The sequence below is a fragment of the Dipodomys spectabilis genome, unplaced genomic scaffold (assembly GCF_019054845.1).
Source record: "Dipodomys spectabilis isolate Male_0828 unplaced genomic scaffold, ASM1905484v1 ptg000227l, whole genome shotgun sequence".
Taxonomy (NCBI): domain Eukaryota; kingdom Metazoa; phylum Chordata; class Mammalia; order Rodentia; family Heteromyidae; genus Dipodomys; species Dipodomys spectabilis.
The window spans coordinates 2440568-2461006 of NW_024870904.1; the positions used below are offsets into that span (position 1 = coordinate 2440568).

The 20439-nt window shown below is 43.7% G+C and overlaps 1 protein-coding gene, 1 long non-coding RNA gene and 1 other non-coding gene across 3 annotated transcripts in view; 2 read left to right on the forward strand and 1 right to left on the reverse strand.

Annotated features, from left to right (window-relative positions):
- Window positions 1-20439, forward strand: part of LOC122123312 (zinc finger protein OZF-like) — a 54319-nt gene that overhangs the window by 32902 nt on the left and 978 nt on the right. The window lies entirely within an intron of this gene.
- LOC122123367 lies at window positions 15740-15846 on the reverse strand. The gene has a single exon (XR_006150384.1). It is a non-coding gene; the product is annotated as a U6 spliceosomal RNA (small nuclear RNA).
- Window positions 17610-20182, forward strand: LOC122123262. The gene is made up of 3 exons (XR_006150367.1): window positions 17610-17730; window positions 18447-18536; window positions 20150-20182. It is a non-coding gene; the product is annotated as an uncharacterized LOC122123262 (long non-coding RNA).

Here is a 20439-nt window from a genome sequence, read left to right on the forward strand (position 1 = left end):
TCAAGTTGTTAGGTATTTATTTAGGAAAACCACAAGATCAGCATCACTAGGAGAAAAGCCAAAGGTGTAAATTGGTCATATCATATGGGCTTCACAGGCTGAAAGGATTCTGATGGATAGTTAATGTGAAGGAAAGCCACATGTGAGTCTCCACAGTTCTTATAAAAGGATGCCTCTGGCTGCTCTGTGCTCAATGTGAAAGACAGATAATGTTATAGCATTATTCACAGTAGTGGAAAGGTAGAAACAACCCAAGTGTCACTTGATGGATAAACAAAATATGGTATCTCCATCCAAAGGAATATTATTTAATCTGAAAAAGGAATGACATTCTAACCCATGCTACAACATGAATGAATCTTTCAAATACTGTAAATGAAATAAACCAGATATGAAAAACTATAATTTATGTTTCCACATACATAAGTTATCAAAAAATAAATTTGCCGGGTACCTGTGGCTCACAGTTATAATACTAGCTACTCAGAGGGCTGATAACTGAGGATGGAAGCTTGAAGCTAGACTAGGCAGAAGTCTCTGAGACACTTATCTCCAGGTATCTACCAAAAAGCCAGAAGTAGAGAGGTAAACTCAACAGTTGAACATCACCCTTGAGCACAGAAGTTCAACTTTGAATGGAGAATGAATGAGGTAGTCAGTGCAGGAGAGTAAGAGCAAGTTTTCTGGGTGCAAAGATCTGCCTGGTCAACAGTACTACGGCAGAACAGAGCACACAAAGCCAGCCCTAGGCTAGGAAGGAAGGGCTGCAAAGACAGAAAAGGTTTGATTACTTTTTTTGGGGGGGTCGGGTCGTGGGCCTGGGCGCCGTCCCTCAGCTCTTCAGCTCAAGGCTAGCATTCTACCACTTGAGCCACAGCACCACTTCCAGCTTTTTTTTTCCTGCTTATGTGGTGCTGAGGAATTGAACCCAGGGCCTCAAGCATGCAAGGCAAGCGCTCTACCACTGAGCCACCTTCTCAGCCCATGATTACTCTTTTTTTTTTTGGCAGTCCTGGGACTTGAACTCAGGGTCTGGATGCTGTTCGTGAGTCTCTTTGTGCTTAAGGTTAGTGCTCCACCACTTGAGCCACAGCACTGCTTCTGGCTTTTTCTGAGTCTCATGGACTTGACAGCCAGGCTGGCTTCCAACAGAGATTGACCCTCAGATCTCAGCCATCTGAGTAGCTAGGATTACAGGCATAAGCCACTACTGCCCAGTTTGATGAACTCTTGTGTGTCATCCCCAGACAGGAATGTGAACTGGAGGCAAGATAACCGAAGCCTTCAAAGTTTTGTTACAGATGTTAAGACTCAAGCTGTGGTTGGTCAGAAGAACAGACCCCTTACTGCTCAGCCTGGAGCTAGAAAAAATGGGAGGCTTGGGAGGCAAGAGTCATCAGAATACAGGTGTAGGCCTGGTGGAGATAAGTTACCAGGATCAGTGGTTGAGCTGGAGAAGCAGAGAATCAAGAGGGAATGTGTGGAGTGTGGCAGAGATGAGGACATTGGGGAGGAAGCAGTTAAGGGATGACTGGAGCAAGGGGCCAGATTCTCTGTGGTGCAGACAGTCTTTCTACAGATCCCTCATCACAGTGATGCACACATTTCCTCATCTTGGGTGACTGCATATTTGTTTAATGTTTCAGCCCCCAATGGTTTCAACTCCCTCCACTCCTGGAGCCTGGCACAGGTTCTGGCACACGTGGGTGCTGGCTGATCGGTTGCCAAATAGTGCTGAATGGAGACAAGCCCCAAATTGGAGGTTTGGGGCAGGGCTTAGCATGTGTTAAGTGTCCAGAGGATATACGTGGTACTGGACCTGCATGAGTAAGGGGCCTACAGACAGGCTTGGGTCACCTCGCCACCACTTTGGTAGGCATGGCAGTGGCACTGACTACACTCTTGCTTATGTATGGGCATGTACCAAACATCTGGTGTCTTATTCAGGAAGAAACCCCAGGGCCCATGGGCAGAAATACACAGAGATCACAGCGTGAATCCCATTTCAGGGCCAAGGACACCGAAAGAATCCATCGGGGCCATCCTAGGACATCATGGGGGAGACATAAAGGAGAAGGATTGTTGTAAAGAGATTTATTAGTGGGGTCATCTTGTTCTTGGGAGAGAGAGCAACTTGGTGTTTACCCCTATCCAGCTTCTAACTCTGGGGCTAGAGGTAGAGGGGGTACTCTGCATGCACAGGGAGATCTGGGCAGAGATTGGGAGTGGCCAGCTATCCTGGAGGGAACTCTAGGGCAGAAGAAAGCTCAGATCAGGTTGGAGCTACAGACTGCCCCAGGAAAGGTAGTGGGTGTGGCTGAGGGCCTGAATAGACACTGAGATCCCGGAGACAAAGCAGGTCTTGGTGTCCTCAGGCCGGGCCAAGACCAGTGGGGAGTCCCAGGCCCCGAGGGACTGGGCAATGGCTCTACTCCCCCGACCACAGCAGCAGCAGGGGAGGCCGGGATTGGATCCTGGAGCGCACTGAAACTGCGCCCAAATGCACCACGATCACTAGCCTCCCGCGGGCACCAATTAGCTCCCAACAAGCCAACTCGGCCTCTACCTCACAGTCCTGGGGGTAGGGGTGGGGGAGCCACCAAGGAGCGGGACGCACCATGGCAGCTCCGGAGGGGGGGGATATCAGATGTCGATGTTGGACCCTCCCCGCCCCAGGTCGCCCCCGGATAGACTGCAATACTGCACAAGAAGTCGCGGCCCGACAGCTACAGGCATTTACTAGCAAGTGTAGACTAGGGAATCGTGGATCTGGTGGCTCCACAGTGCCCCACACGGGCGACTTACCCTGCAGCGGTGACCTAGTGGTATGGTCCGGGTCGCCAGCCAGCCAGTGGCGGGAGTGCTGCGGAGTTGGAGCGCGGAGGGCGCCGTGGCTGCTCGTGTTTATCGGGTTGTGGTCGCTGCCGCCACGTGGACGAGGCCCAGGTGCGGTGCAGGGCTCGCGGCCAGCGGAGAAGAGGCGGGAGACAGGGGCCTCTGCAGGCGGTAGGTATGGGACTTAGTGGCCCTGGTCTTCCCGCAGCCCGATGGCATCCGCGGGGTGCTGGTCTCAGCCGATCGGTGCGGTGGGGCCAGGAATTGCTGTTCCCCTTCTCCCCCAAACGCTGGCGTGCGGCTCTTTTTCCCCACTTCCTTTTGTCGGGAAAAGTCTGTGCTTTTCCCCATCCCCCCCCTCCCCCAGCGCCCCGTGGGGTAAATTGAGGCTCCGAGGATAGGGATTTGTCCAGAGGAGATTCAGAATTAGAACCCAGGGTCCTTGGTGCCCCCGTCTGGGACTCTTACTTCCAGTCCTCCTTTCGGTTGCCCTCTCCTGTCTCCTGATCTCGGCCAGCGTTCTCTTTCTGGGGAGTACCCTGTCTGTATATGCCTGTATCCCAGGGTGTGATGCTTTCTGTAGGAAGGCATCCTCTCATCCTCTCTGCTCCCCTCCCTCACCCCCCCTGCTGATCCTGGTGCTTCTGCTCTGGTCAGCCATCTTACCATTTGCCTCCCCACTCCCCTTTCCCTATTCCGCTTTCCCCACCTTATTTCTTTCTCAGGTCCTGTGGATTCCTTGGGGAGTGAGTGCAAAAGATCTTGGAGTTTCAGGTCCCTTGGATGGGGTGAAAGGTGAGTTTCTGGTTCTTGAGGAACTTGCCACGTTTGAGTATAGAGATGTCCTGGTAGAGGGATCCCACAATTCCCAGAGTGCAGTTTCCAGAGGGGAGAATGTCACATGCCTTCCTTTTTTTTTTTTTTTTTACAGCCCAAACTGTGATCATGTTTATTTCTGCCTCTTTGAAACTTACTTGTGCACCTCCCAATGTGGATATGCATCTGGACTAAATTAGCGTGTGTGTGTGTGTGTGTGTGTGTGTGTGTGTGTGTGTGTGTGTGTGTGTTCAGATCCTGGATCTTGAATTCAGGGCCTGGGTGCTGTTCTTTATTTTTTTTTTTCACTCATGGCCAGTGCTCTACCACCTGATCCACAGCTCCACTTCCGGCGTTTTGGTGGTTCATTGGAGATAAGAGTCTTACAGACTTTCCTGCCTGGGCTGGCTTAAAACCAGGATTCTCAGATTTTAGCCTCCTGAGTAGCTAGGATTAGTTGTGTGATCCACTGGTGTCTGGTTTTTTTTCTTTTTTGTCAGTCATGGGGCTTGAACTCTGGGCCTGGGCACTGTCCCCCAGCTCTTCAGCTCAAGGCGAGCGAGCACTCTACCACTTGAGCTACAGTGCCACTTCTGGTTTTCTGGAGATAGGAGTCTCACGGTCTTTCCTGCCCCAGGCTGGCTTTGAACCACGATCCTCAGATCTCAGCCTCCTAAGTAGCTAGGATTACAGGCGGGAGCTGGCTTGGTATCTGGTTTTGACTAGCATTTTCTTACTCAGTCACATCACTCCAACTCTCTCATCTCCTGGTAAGTCTATGCATGCTTGAATTGCTTCATAGAGTGAGACATTTCAGATTTACCTATATGATTTTCCTGGTACTATAGGAAGTGGGTAATTTTTTTTCTTTTTTTCTCACATTTTTTTTAATTGTGAAAATACTGTAGGAAGTGGGTAATTTGTGTATCAGGGTTAGTCTTGACTGATTGTTAGCTGGCCTGAAGGGAAAAGGCTGACTTTTTGAGGTTGATGGTTTTCCTTTTTCCTCACTGTCAGGCTGCTCTCTGGCCCTTTTGGTATCTTGAGCACTGAGGGCTCTTTGTCACAGTACTAATCAATTGGAGGTTAGCAAATGCTCTAGTTAGTATCTTGAGGTGAACTTGGCAGTTGACAGTGTGTCCTGTAGCAGCTAATTGCCCCTAACAGTGTTTGAGTTGTGTGGGCAAGTTGTGTGTCTTCTGTATTTTGCATATGCCTGACCTTCTGCATCTTACACATCTGTCAGAGTCAGAAAGAGAAAAGCTTGAGACTTTTGCTTCTCCAACCAACACAATGTAATGGAGAATGGAGGGAGCTTCTGTAGCATGTGCAATGGAATGGGGAAAATGAGGTGAGCCTCCCATACCTGGCCTAGATCCTTCTTTGAGACTTCTCTTCTTTCCTGACTTCAAGTAAGAACTGGAGCATTGGAGTTGGTAGCCAAGTTTGCGAACCCTAGCCTAGGGTCTGCAGGCAGGGTTAAGCTCTCCTCAGCTAGGGCTGACTAGCAGGTCTGGCCATATCCTGGAGGAGTGGAACTGTCAGCAGGAGAGGTCCAGGAGCCCCTCAGGAAGCTCACCCCCACTCCAGGGTGATGAATTCTGGGTGAGAGCCTAGTTTCCTGGGTCCCTCAGTGGGCCCTGGCCCCAGTTACTGTTTCAGTCATGGGCTTGTGGATTACTAGAGTGCTAGTTAATAAAGGAATAGAATTATTTAGCTGGCATCAGTGGCTCATGCCTGTAATCCTAGCTACTCAGGAGGCTAAGAGCTGAGCTCATGATTGAAAGCCAGCCTGGGTAGGAAAATCTGTGAAATTCTTCTCTTCTCCTCTTCTTGAGCACAAAACCATAGGGACAGCATCAAGGCCCTGAGTTCCAGCCCTAGGACCAGCATAAAAAATAAAACAGTTAGTCTCTTGGGAACTTTGAGAGAACTATAGTGTGGCTGGCTGTTCTAGGCTGGCAGTTTGGGCTGGGAAGATGGCTCAGTGGTAGAGGGTTTGTCTTGCATTCATGATGCCCTGGGTTCGATTCCTCAGCACCACATAAACAGAAAAATCCGGAAGTGGGAGCTGTGGCTCAAGTGGTAGAGCATTAAGCCTTGAGCTGAAGAGCTCAGAGACAGTGCCCAGACCTAGAGTTCAAGCCCCATGACCGGAAAAAAAAAATTATTGCTAGGCTGGCAGTTCTAGGCTTAGGTAGGACACTGATCACCAAGAACCCATAAGGAAACTAAGGTTCTGGCACTTGAACTTCTTTGAGAAACCCATCACCAGCTACATGACTGCTGGCCACCCTGGAATTGTGCCCAAAGCTGTCTCATAATGGGGTATGTACAGCCTTTTGGCCTGTTCTTTTTTGTTTCCTTTCATGTAACTTTCTTTTCTTTGGAAGTGGAGCTGTGGCTCAAGTGGTAGAGCACCAGCCTAGAGAGAAAAGGACAAGAGACAGCGCACAGACCCAGAATTCAAGCTCTAGCACTGGCACAAACCAACATATTTTCTTACCCACCTATTTGAGCCCAGCAGAGCCTGGTGCAGGAGTGAATACAGTGTGTGCTGTCTTGCTTACTAGCTGGTAAGTCTTTCTATACTTTTTCGTGGCAGCCCTAGGGCTTGAAATCATGGCCTGGGTACTATTCCTGAGCTTTTTTGCTCAAGGCTCTACCACTTGAGCTACAGCTCCAATTGCAGCTTTTTGGGTGGTTCATTGGAAATAAGAGTCTCATGAACTTTGCTGCCTAGGCTGGTTTGAACCCTGGTTCTCATATCTCAGCCTCTAGCTAGGATGACAAATGTACCTTAGCTAGACTCAAATGCAGACTGCTAAGAGCCAGCCCCAGAGACTTGGATTCAGTTGTTAAGGCTGGGCTGGGAATATGTTGTGTATGTGTGTGTGTGTTTATGTTTGTTTATGTGTGTGCATGTACATGCACATGTACACGTGTGCATGCATGTACACAGGCATGCAGGCGTGTTGATCTCAGGACCTCATATTCTTTTTTTGTTTTGGTCCTGGGGCTTGAACTCAGGGCCTGGGTACTGTCCCTGAGATTCTTTTTCTCAAGGCTACCACTTGAGCCAGAGCACCATTTTTGGCTTTTTCTGACTAATTTATTAAAGATAAGAGTCCCATGGTATGCTGTCCAAGCTGGCTTTGAACTGTGAACCTCAGATCTCAGCATCCTGAGTAGTAGCAAGGATTACAGATGTGAGCCACCAGCACCCAGATCATATATTTTATTTTGTTTTGTTGGTCCTGGGGCTTGAACTCTGGGATTGGGAGCTATCCCTATGCTCTTCAGCTCAAGACAAATGCTCTACTCCTTGAGCCACAGTGTCACTTCTGGTTTTCTAGTGGTTTATTGGAGATAAGAGTCTCCTGTACTTTCCTGCCCTGGCTGTCTTTGAACCATGATCCTCAGATCTCAGCCTCGTGAGTAGTTAGGATTATAGGCATAAGCCACTGGGCCCAGCCCAGATAGTTTTTTAAAGAGGGGGTAGTGATTTCCTTTAAAGTTTGCCTCTAGGCATGAATAGGTTTCAATGTAGTAGTTGTTTTTTGTTTTTGTTTATATTTTCACATTTGAGGATGGAACTCAGGGCCTTGTACTTGACAGGCAAGTGCTCTTCCCTGAGCTAAATCTCCAACCCCAGCCCATATTTTTGATTGGCTTTTTTTTGCTCACAGTTGATTCTCTACATTGTGATCCACATTTCTACTTCTGGCTTTTGGTTTTTGATTTTTTTTGGGGGGGGGGTCTGGTTGTGGGGCCTGAACTCTGGGTCTGGGCGCTGTCCCTCAGCTCTTCAGTTCAAGGCTAGCGCTCTACCACTTGAGCCACAGTGCCACTTCCGGCTTTTTTTTTTCTTTTTGCTTATATGGTGCTGAGGAATCGAACCCAGGGCCTCAGGCTTGCAAGGCAAGCGCTCTACCACTGAGCCACCTTCCCAGCCCCCTTGATTTTTTTTTCCTTGTTAATTGAGATAAGAGCATCAGACTTGCCTATACAGGCTGGCTTTGAACTGCAATCCTCTCATCTCAACCTCATGATTGGATTCCAGCTGTGAGTCACCAGCACCTGTCTGGGATTTGTCATTTTGGACAAATGCCAAATGTGTCTGTTGAAGTAATGTGAGTATTGAACATTGCACTGAACACGAGACTAGATGTCATGCGATTCTTATCTGCATATACGATAAGGTGCCTATGTGCCTCTTTATATTTATATGAAATATACATAGTGAAAGGAGCTCCTAGAGATATGTAGACAAGAGACTTTTTAAAAATGATAAGGTGACAGCTGGGCCCTGCTGGCTCATTCCTGTATTCCTAGCTACTCGGGAGGCTAAGAGCTGAAGAGTATGGTTCTAAGATTGTCTGAGCAGGTAGGTCTGTGAGACTGTTACGTCCAATTAACCATCAAAAATGCCAGAAGTGGAGCTGTGGCTCAAGTGGTAAAGCATAACTAAGGGACAGTGCCTAGGCCCTCAGTTCAAGTTGTACTCTCTACCACCAGCTCAGAAATTTTAAAAAATGACAAAGCAACTTCTCATCCATGGGCCCACAACACTTATAAGTAGTTGACATACATGCCTGCTTTCCCAGACCATGGGACACACAGCTGTTGTTTCTTGGAACATGGTAGATTTATATTTTCTGTTCTTTTCAAGGTTAGGCACAATCATGTGATTGCCACATATTAGCTGTAGAATCTATGTGTCAGTATGAAGTCTGAGTTCATTTCTCTTTGCCAGTGATCTTGGAAGTGTGTCAGAGCAGAGACTGCTTGGTGACCTTTGTCCTCTACAGGAAGAACAGAAGCTCCTACTGACTCACCTTGAACTCATATTGTGAGTAGAAATAAGGTCAGGATGTTTGTCATCACAGTATTACTTGGCTGGTTTTGACTCATGCTGGCTCCTTGAAGACAGAGCCCTGCTATGATTGCACTTTAGGGAATCTCAGAGGAGGTCAGTATGGAATAGGTACTGAGGAATCTCACCAGCTCCCCTTCATTAAAACATTATTACAGCCAGAAGCTGGCTCACATCTATAATCCTAGCTACTCAGGAGGCTAGCAATCTGATGATGGTGGTTCAGTGCCAGCCCTGGGTAGGGAAGTCCATGACACTTTTATCTCCAATTAAACATCAAAAAATGCTGGAAGTGGGCCAGTGGCACAAGTGGTAGAGTGCCAGCCTTGAGCAAAAAAGCTCAGGGATAGCTTTAGGACTGGCACACACACATACTCACACGTACACCCATTGTTGTTAGCTCATCTAATGCTTCCAACAAGTCAGGTATCCTCATTTCCATATGACAGGGGAGGAAAATTTCTGGTGAATCAATGCCTTAGACAAGTATCTGCCATTGCCCCAGAACCTTTCTTTGGAGCAACGTATGTGACCCAAGAGACAAACGGGCTAGAGTCATTTGTGTGTGTGTGTGTTTATGTGAGTCCATGTATGTGCACATATACCACACCTAAGGCTTGAACTTTGAGTCTGGGAGCTGAGCCTGAGCTTTTATTCTCAAGGTTGGCAAACTATACCACTTGTGCCACAGCTCCACTTCTTGCTCTTTATTTCTTCATTTGTGATAAGAGTATCACAGACCTTTCTGTGCAGGCTGGCTTTGAACCACAGTCTTCAGATCTCAGCTTCCTCTGTAGCTAGGATTATAGATTTGAACCATTGGCATCAGACATAGATTCCTGAATCGTCTAGGTAAATATGTTAAAGTGAGCTTTAAGTTTCCCCAGTGTGAATTGGTTTTAATAATGTTTGATCCTAGCCAGTTGAGACATGTATGCCCTTTTCACAGTGCCTGGCTTGTGTTTCAGTACAGCACTAACTACTCTGTCTGCCATTAAAATCCTTGAAACAACAATTAATTGGCCAGGTGTTGGTGGTTCACCTGTAATCCTAGCTAGTCAGGAGACTAAGATCTGAGGATTGTGGTTCAAAGCCAGCCTGGGCAGGAAAGACTGTGAGACTCCTATCTCCAATTAGCTACCAAAATCTGGAAGTGGAGCTGTGGCTCAAGTGGTAGAATTCTAGCCTTGAACTAAAAAGCTAAGGAACAGTGCCCAGACCCTGAGTTCAGGCTGTAGGACCAGCACAAAATGAAAGAAAAAGAAAGAAAAAAGAAAGAGGGATAGCAGGAAAGAGGAGAAGGAAGGAATGAGTGAGGGCAGGAACAAAGATGGCATTAGTGGCTCAGACCTGTAATCCTAGCCAGAAAGCCAGAAATGGAACTGTGTCTGAAAATGGTAGAGAGCTAGCCTTGAGAGAAAAAGCTCAGGGACAGGCCCTAAGTTCAAGTGCAAAGAATGAGAGGAAGGATGCCAGAGAAGGAAAGAGAGGGAAGGGAAGGAAAGAAGTAGTTCTTTTCAAGAGTTGAGTGAAATAGAAAGTGCTGTGTATCTGGGAACCTCTAGAGAGCCAGGAAACAAACTTGAGTTTTATAACCATGTGTCCTTGGCTGGTGCTGAAGGTCAGATTCCCCCCTACAGAGCCCCTGCTGTGCATTCCTGAGCCCTGGAAAAGAAGTGCTAGCCTTTGCTTCTCTTGAAAAAACTAGGAAACTGAGGCCATCAAGGACCTCTTCTGACCAGAAGAAGCAGAGATGGATGTCCACTCCCTGGAATCTCAGCCTTTCCATGACATTCCTAAAATCTTCCAATGTGATCTTTCTCCTACCTCATCTTCTGGTAGCCTGGAAAGATGTGAGAAAGACCCACAACACCAGCACCCCAGGAAAAGAAAGCGAGCCTGCTCAATGGCTGCAGAGTGGGTCCCTCCAGCCCAGTTGGCAGCCCTGAGCCAGCACAGACTCTTGTCAGCACCGTGATTAGTAAGCTACACAGCTTTGTGGAGCAACCTCCTCTCTCTATTTCTCCCTCTCTTCTCTCTCTCTTTCTCCCTAGTGGCTGGGGGAACCTTCAAAGACCAGAGCTAGAATGGGCTGCTATCTCCCCATTGGCCCCCAGCTGCATTTAGCCCCTTTCCTCAAATACACAGCCAGAGCAGCAGTGGTTCAAGTCAAATCTGGCAGCAAGTCATAACCAACAGGGTTGGGACATTTATTACCCCAGGGCCTCTGGTGACTTCAAAGGGAGCCAGTGAGGTGGGGGGCAGAGAAGAGGCTGCAGCGGGACCTTTCTCATCTACCCTGCACCTTAGAAGGCGTCTCAGATCAAGGCCAGCCCAAATAATAGCAGTGACAAATAATAAATATTGATTACTAATAACTGCTGTATTGAGATGAATGTTTCATTTATCTTATTTTTACCCCATCAGATGTGCATAGCCACCCCCATAGAGTGTATTATTTTTTTGGGGGGGGGGTCCGGTCATGGGGCCTGAACTCTGGGCCTGGGCGCTGTCCCTCAGCTCTTCAGCTCAAGGCTAGCGCTCTACCACTTGAGCCACAGCGCCACTTCCGGCATTTTTTCTTTTTGCTTATGTGGTGCTGAGGAACCGAACCCAGGGCCTGGAGCATGCAAGGCAAGCGCTCTACCACTGAGCCACCTTCCCAGCCCCCCATAGAGTATTATTATTACTATGCTTTTTTAAAATCCTCACTTCACACGTCAGGAAATGGGACTAAAGAGATTAAGCCACTTGACTAGAACCACACAGCTCAAAATTGAAAGTAGTATGACCGGTAATACTATTTGAGCCAGGTGCTGGTAGCTCAAGCTTGTAATCTTAGCTACTTGGGAGGTTGAGATCTGAGGGTGGTGGTGTGAAGAAAGTGTGAGACTCTTATCTCCACTTAACCACTAAAATGCCTGAAATGGAGCTGTAGCTCAAGTGGTAGACATTCTTAGTCTTGAGTAAAAGAGCTAAGGGACTGTGATCAGATCTTGAGTTCAAGTTCTGGTACTGGCAACAAAGAAAAAATGGCAGACTGCTAACTATCACCCGAGACAATCTCCATTGCCAGCAGCCAGTGTATGATCCTGGCATCTTGTGTGAGACCCTAGGCTTGACCCAAATCCATGGAGTTTCCTGGGATTTGCTGCTGGGTAACTCTAGCTCCTGGAAGAACTGGGTTTAAGTTCCACATGATGGAAGTACAGCCAGATGTACAGAACCAAGATGACATGTATGTGTCATATGACAGTGGCTCATGCCTACAGTCCTAGCTATTCAGGAGGCTGAGATCTAAGGATCAAGGTTCAAAGGCAATAGAAAGCCTTATCTCCCACACACCAGCAAAAACATGGAACTGAAACATACCTGTGTCTGTGTGTGTACACATTCAGTGTGTGTGTGTGTGTATATATATATATATATATATATATATATATATATACACACACACACACACACGTTTATGTAGATTGAGAGATGTCAGGCCTGACAGCTCAAGCAAGAGCTCATGTTGCATCATGGAGCCTATAGATGGAGACAAGTAGAATTTCTATATTGCAGCACAGTGGCAGAATTTGAGTAACCTCAGTCTTCTCTCTGAAGTTCATTAAATCATTGGATAAAGCCAATTCCTTTTAAGAAACGTTATCTTTTTTTTTTTACCAGTGCTGGGATAGTGCCCATGACCTGAGTACAAACACTAACACTAGTGTGTGCATGAGCATGCACCTGCACACACATGAAGTTTATCTTATATTAAGAGTTTCCAGTCTAGTTTATTGTATTAAAAAAATAAAGCAAAACAGAATGGGCTGGGAAGGTGGCTTAGTGGTAGAGTGCTTGCCTTGCATTCATGAGGCCTTGGGTTCGATTCCTTAGCACCATATATGCAGAAAAATCCGAAGTGGCACTGTTGCTCAAGTGGTAGAGCACTAGCCTTGGTCTGAAGAGCTGAGGGACAGTGCCCAGGGCCCAGAGTTCAGACCCCAGGACTGACCAAAAAAACCCCAAAAATAAAAAAACCAGAATTGTGGATAATAGCTTTTCCTGTGTAATAAGTGAACCAAGAAGTACTTAAATTATTTGTTTTAAGTTTTATGGTCTACATTTTGGGGTATTCTCAGCTTGTTATTTTGTATTAATACTGTTTAAATAACATATAAGACTTCAATCTTCTGGTTCCTTGGTTGAGGGTTGCTGGTTGGGATTCTGTTACTCCTATGACCAGTATTTCATGTTGTGTCTTTATTACATCTTATATATCTAGTAGGATGGCCAAGGCTCTTCATATGAATGTTTAGGACAGTGAACGACTTGTCAAACTGGTGTCTATATGGTTTTTACTGATATCCCTTTGGCCAAAGCAGATTAAATGGCAAATTGTAAGTCATTGCACCAGGGTGCACTGAGTATTTGGGTACAGGGAAATATGCCATTTGATAAAAATTAGTGAAACATTATAACATAAGAAACAGGTCTGTATACATTTTTTGGGTAAAAAATACTAAATTATAACACACGCTGTCCATGGTGCTTAAACTTGTAAATGAATGAGGTAGAGCATAAATGCTCAATGGAGTCCTAGGATAGCTTTTCAGTAATTAAAAAAATATTTTATATGTCTCTTAAGTGTATTTCACTAATAACTAGTTTTAGTGAAGATGTGATGTGTTCTTTTGGTTTCAATTATTCAATTATTTTTGTGAGAACATTACTTTTTACCAGTTCTATATGTATATTAACTAAGAAATGAAATGAGTTTATACTATCTAGTATAGTATACTAATGGACTGTGGATTCCTCTTTAGTAAAGAGTTTAATGGTCTACTTGACACAGTCAAGATTCTTTCCCAAGAAGGCTTTATGCTTATCCAGTTCATGTATAATGTTTTTTTTTTTGGGGGGGGGGTCCAGTCGTGGGGCCTGAACTCTGGGCCTGGGCGCTGTCCCTCAGCTCTTCAGCTCAAGGCTAGCGCTCTACCACTTGAGCCACAGCGCCACTTCCGGCTTTTTTCTTTTTGCTTATGTGGTGCTGAGGAATCGAACCCAGGGCCTCATGCATGCAAGCCCTCTACCACTGAGCCACCTTCCCAGCCCCATGTATAATGTTTTGAGAAGGAAAATCTGGAGCACAATCACACAGGTTCTTTCCTGACTACCTCACTTGCCTTCTCTTCCAGCCATGGTTTCAGAATCTCCTGTTCATTATCAACAGCAAGAAAGAATGAAAGGATCTGTGGTGAGTTGCTTTTCATTTCTCACTTTGTTTTACATTCCATTTTATGAACGTAAGAGTGTCCAAGATGGAAAAACAGAAAAACAGATTCAGCTTCAGAAAAATGTTTCTAAATCAGTTAAAAATGGCTTGTAGACTTTGCAGATTATGAAATCTTACATTCTAAGTTGAGTGCAGATTGGCTTCAGTTTGTTTAGTTTTTTCTGATGTGAGAAAAAGGAGTCACATTTGTTATGAGATTGAAAGTAGGTGACTTCGCATGGAAGGTGAAGGTTCACTAGCAACTTGTCAGAGATCCCATCCTCATGAGTAACATTAAGCTCTTAATAAAGTTTTACTACAGTTGCTTAAACAGTGTGGTCCCACACAACTTTTGATATTCTGTGGGACTGAGTAGCTATATGTACATAAATTACTCTCCATACATAGTTCTTGGACTGTTTCATGGTCTTTATCTTACTTGATACTTAGGCTATATTTGATGATATAGTCTATGGCCTTCTAGAAATCCCTCTGTTTTATTCTAAGGTGTCTTCACAAGACTCTTTCTAAAATTTTCTCTATTCATTCTGTTTCTTGCTTACTAGGTTTCTTTATTTCATTCTTTCTTTGTATTTGTTTTTCTCTGTCTCTTTCTCAGTTCTTTTTTTTCTTTTTTTTTTTTGTCGGTTGTGGGGCCTGAACTCGGCCTGGGCACTGTCCTTCAGCTCTTCAGCTCAAGGCTAGCGCTCTATCACCTGAGCCACAGAGCCACATCTGGCTTTTTCTGCTTATGTGGTGCTGAGGAATTGAACCCAGGGCCTCATGCATGCAAGGCAAGCACTCTACCACTGAGCCACCTTCCCAGCCTCTTTCTCAGTTCTTGTACCTCCATATATTTCTCATTTTTTTTCTTCACATGCTTTATCTGGGAACTAGTTTTCTTACTGATCAATTTATCTTTGCTGATGTGGCTCTTATAATTGACATTTCTCTTACCTATTATAGAGGGAAATTGTTGCTACCTGAGGTAGTTCTACAGGATTCTGGAGCCAAAGAAAATCACACAAACACAGACATAAACTGAGAGAGAGAGGGTGAAACGGGGCATCCCAAGGCTCACTAGCACTTGGGCCCTGAGTCTCCACAGGCAAGCATATTTGCTTGAATTTACAAAGGGAAAGTTACCATGGATACTTGTAAAAAATAGACCATTGAGCTGGGCACGAGTGGCTCACACTTGTAATTATAGCTACTCAGAAAGCAGAATCATAGATTGTGGTTCAAAGAATGGTTAATGTAGCTACACAGAATGGTAGATTTAAGAAATTGTAATTCTATGGCCTTTTAAACATGGCTTTGGAGACTTTGAGTTTCAACATACAGCTTTTATTATCTAGATGTCAGCTCTATATATTATTATGAATAGTTTATATAGGTGGTCATACAATTTGGGCTGATATTTGCTTCATTTCATATTAGTATTTGTGTTTTCCATTATTGATTTTTACTTCTGATATCTTTGTATTCATTTCTTTCTTTCTATATATTTCGTATATGTCTTTTTCAAAGTATATGAGTTTTTTCTTTCTGTTCAAGCCAGACAGTGCCTTCTATATTAACTATATATTACAGTGTTAATGCAGTTTAATTTTGATGGCCACTTTGCTATTTGTTATTTGTTTGTCTCATATGATACTCATTTCCTATTTTGTTTCCATATAACCTGCATACGTCCTTCCATATACTGTAAAGCACCTCTAGTATAACCTGTAGGCATTCCTCTCTACTCTGTAAATCACCTGTCATACCCATTACAATTTAAATCCTATGTAAATAGCTATTATACTGAATTGTTCATAGGATAATGATGGTTTGTTCAAAGACTGAATTTTTTTTTATTGTGAAAATACTGTACAGAAGGACTACAATTACATGGGCAAGATAATGAGTACATTTCTTATCAAGCATTGTAGCCTCCTCCTTTGTTTAAAAATATGGAACGCTTCACGAATTTGCGTGTCATCCTTATGCAGGGGCCATGCTAATCTTCTCTGTATCGTTCCAATTTTAGTATATGTGCTGCCGAAGCGAACACCAAAGACTGAATGTTTAATACAGTTGCCATACTTTTTCAAATATTTTGGCTCTATGGTTTACTGCATCTGTGCAACTTATAAATATGCAAGGCCCGTATATCCCTTTTAAAGGGCTGTTATGTAGTACCTGTAATCTTGTCTGATAGTTACACTGTGTTCTTCATAAAGAAGTAATTAGAGATTTTTTTTGTACAGAACAAAGGCCATCCTAGGACTGAAGCATAGAGCTTTGGCAGAAGTAAACCATGCACAAAAATTGTATACAGGAACTGCAAGAAAATAAATTTCTTGTCCAGTCTGATTAATTTGTATGGTAGACAAAGGACACTAACATGCTCAGTGTAGTTCACTCTATTATTACCAAGTACTCTAAGAGTTTACAATATTCTCACAGTACCAGCATATGACATCATATAATATAGTTACTTTTCAGTGAGATAATTCCATTAATAACCTAACACTATTGGCCTTTTAGTTTCTTTTTTGGTGGAATTAATTCTTTGAACTCAGGCCCTCATATTTGCCCAGGAAGTACAATATCAGCTGATCCATTTACGTAACCCATGTACTTTATTTTTAATACCCTTATGTGTTTGTATATTGAATTTTCATGCTCTATGAATAATGATATGGTGCTATGTTTTCCTTGCACAAATCATTTTCATCATTTCGTCATTTTAGAAAAATTACATAAAATGTATGTTCTATACATTCATACATTCCTTTATCCTTACCTAAACATTTACTGTTGGGTTTTGTTGTTGTTGTTGTTTGTTGATAATGCAGCTTGAACTCTAGGCCTGGGCACTGTCCCTGAGCTCTTCAGCTCAAGGCCAGCGCTCTACCACTTGAGCCACAGCACCACTTTTGGTTTTCTTGTAGTTTATTGGAGTTAAGAGCCTGCCTGGGCTGGTTTTGAACTGCAATCTTCAGATCTCAGCCTCCTCAATCGCTAGGATTACAGGTGTGAGCCACCAGCACATGGCACATTTACTGTTTTATATCTAAGTTGACTCCTTTTGGTGTTCTCTTGGGGGAGAATAATTTCTTGTAATACTCTTAAATACAATGTTTTTTTAATGAAGTATCATTTCCTGAAAATGTCTTCAATCTACATTTTAGGAGAGTGCCTCAGCCCAATTGTGAATTGAAGGATATTTTCTTTCTTACAGATATATTTCCATTTTTGGTGTTAGTCAGCCTCTACACCTCTAGTATTTTCAAGAATGGCTAGATTGGAAAAATTGCTGTACAGTCTTCATTTGTAATGGGTTTGATATGGGAGTAAAAAAATCTCTCCTTTTAGTCTCTACAGAACAAATTAGTACTATATTTCATTTGAACTTTAAAAAATTTCTTGTATATTTTTTAGATCACATGCCTCCTTTACTTAACTTTTTTTTTTTTTGGATGGTCGTGGGGCTTGAACTCTGGGCCTGCGCACTGTCCCCAGCTCTTCAGCTCAAGGCTAGGGTTCTACCACTTGAGCCACAGTGTCAAATCTTATAAAGGCCAAATGAATAATTAGCTAATTTCTTTAAGCAAACATTTCTACTTTCATTTTTCTTTCTCGCATTGTATAGATAATACATCAAGCCCCAAATACTCTATTTAAGACAAAAACATGCATGTAAAAGAATGAAATTCCAGACTTGATATTCTCATGACTAAAGGCGCACGCGCGCACACACACGTATATACACACATACATACACACATACACATATTTTTACTTGATGGAAATGTGCCATTACAGAAACTGGTGTCATTTGATGATGTGGCTGTGGACTTCAGCTGGGAGGAGTGGCAGGACTTGGATCTTGTTCAGAGGACCCTGTATAGAGATGTAATGCTGGAGACCTACGGCAACCTGGTGTCCTTGGGTGAGCAAAAGTCACATTCATTTGTTAGGTCAAGTGTTTTTAGTAGATATGTGAACATTTATCAAACTTGCATTGGTATTTGAGTAGAAGATTCCAGTCCATGCGAAGTATCATTCCTTTTTCAGGAAAACTTCAACTTGATTATATAACTCGTGAGGCATTTGTATTCTTTTTTCAAGTTGCCAAGTAAGAAGTGAGACAAAAGTTCTAAACTGTGTTCCACTAACACGAGACAGTCTTCCCACTTGAGACGATTTGTTGTAGGTGGATATACAATGTAGAGTAGAATGTATATGACTATTGGAAGCATGATCTGGGAATCACTAGATGAAAGTGGGTATTTATTATTCAAGTGTGGTATTGGGTGCGGTGGTTCATCCCTTTAATCCTAGCTAATCTGGTGGCTAAAATCCAGGATTTCAGTTTGAAGCCAGTAATGGCAGCAAAGACACCACAAGACTTATCTCCAATTAACCACTTAAAAACTGGAAGTGGAGCTGGGACTCAAATTGGTAGAATGCTAGCCTTCAGCAAAAGAGCTGAGTTCAAGCTACATAACTGGCAAAATAAATCCAAAGCTAGGGGCAAGTTAACTATGGATCCAGTGAGGAATGAGAAACAAGATTTAGTAGCAACCTTGTGAATAGGATGTCTGAACTTTTATAGCAGTGATGACCCAGCATGAGCAACAGTTCTTCACTGGTTCTTATTAGCAGGGCCCTGTGTTCCTAAACCTAACTTGATTGTCAAGCTGGAGGAAGGTGCAGAACCATGGATAGGAGAAGCCTCAGACAAGAATTACACAAGTGAGTTAATACACCTTGCATAGTGATGTTGGATTGAGAGCTTGGTTGGTAAGTTCATCTTGCATTGTACTGAGCAATAATGTTCCTACTTCCCCTGAGTCCTGAGTGTGGTAGAGAACTAGGTGATCCTTTGTCTCAAAGACTTGTGAATCCAGAATTCATACGGAAACACTGAACTCTGTGTGGCAGTAGAATTAAAGTTAGCAATTCTCTTTCTCCTTGTAGAAATTACTCTGAAACAAAAAACTAAAATGAGAAATTTAGAATATGAGATTTCATTTTCTTTGAAATTCGGAGTGTGCTGGTATGAGGAAATAAGTAGTATGCCAGGGTTGCTGTCCTTTAATAAGGAAAATAGCTTATCAGTGGTGGGCAGATACTGGGATTCAGAAGCAAAGCATTTAGTCTAAAAAGGCTCATTAAGGGGGCTGGGAAGGTGGCTCAGTGGTAGAGCGCTTGCCTTGCATGCATGAGGCTCTGGATTCGATTCCTCAGCACCACATTAGCAGAAAAAGCTGGAAGTGGCGCTGTGGCTCAAGTAGTAGAATGCTAGCCTTGAGCTGAAGAGCTGAGAGACAGCACTCAGGCCCAAAGTTCAGGCCCCACAACCGACATAAAAATGTACTCACTATCTACAGTATGTAACTGTAACCCCTCTGTACATCATCTTCACAATTAAAACAAACCATTCCTGCTTAGATGAAAGGCAAGGGGATGTATAAAATACTCTTAATGGTCTCTGAGTCTAGTAATTATTCGTATGTCTCACCTAATAGATGAAAAGCAAAGTAGAAAAATACATTTTTCAAGAAAAGAAAAGGAAACAAAGCAGCATTCCCCTATGGTCAAACAAAACAATATTTGAAAAACACAACCACAAAAATACTAAAGGCAGATGGCAAATACTCAGCTTAAAACTCTAGCAGTATGTAGTTGAGTAAATATTTTTCCTGATATAAAAAGAAGAAAAAACTGAAATACAGAAAAACATTTTCCATTGTAAAATATCATTATTACTTTCTTAATTAATGTATTAGGCAGAAGAGTATATTTTTCATAAAGCTATTCCTACTTTGATACATTTTTTGTCAGTCCTGAGGCTTGAACTCAAGGCCTGGGCAGTGTCTGAGCTTCTTTTGCTCAATACTAGCACTCTATTGCTTGAGTCACAATGCCACTTCTGGTTTTTTCTGTTTATGTGGTACTGAGGAATCAAACCCAGGGCTTCTTGAATGCTAGGCAAGCACTCTAACACTAAGACATATTCCCAGCCCCATACTTTGGTATTTTAAGTCTCTAACAGATAGGATGGGAGAAAATGTCTTTACCTTTACATTAAGGAATTTTTTTTTTTTTTGGGTCCGGTCGTGGGGCCTGAACTCTGGGCCTGGGCATTGTCCCTCAGCTTTTCAGCTCAAGGCTAGTGCTCTACCACTTGAGCCACAGCGCCACTTTCGGCTTTTTTCTTTTTGCTTGTGTGGTGCTGAGGAATCGAACCCAGGGCCTCATGCATGCAAGGCAAGCACTCTACCACTGAGCCCACCTTCCCAGCCCCCTCATTAAGGAATTTTTGGTCTTATGTTTTTGTCTTTTTTTTCTCTGACTCATTTTAGATGTCCAAGAAATGGAGGATGTGATTAAGAACTTCCAGGAAAGTCCACGTGAATGTCTGTGTGAAGTAGCTGTCAAAAATAGTAACACAGTAGAAGAAAGTATGAGAACTTTTGATTTGAGTGATGAGCAGCAATGTAAGTCTACTCTCCTTGCCGAAGAAATACTTCAGGGCCAGAGGAAAACACCTGAATGCACTGGATGTGGAAAAACCTTCTATTTAAGACATACAGTCACTACACATCAGAAAATGTGCACAAGAGAGAATCCTTGTACATATAATGTATGTAAA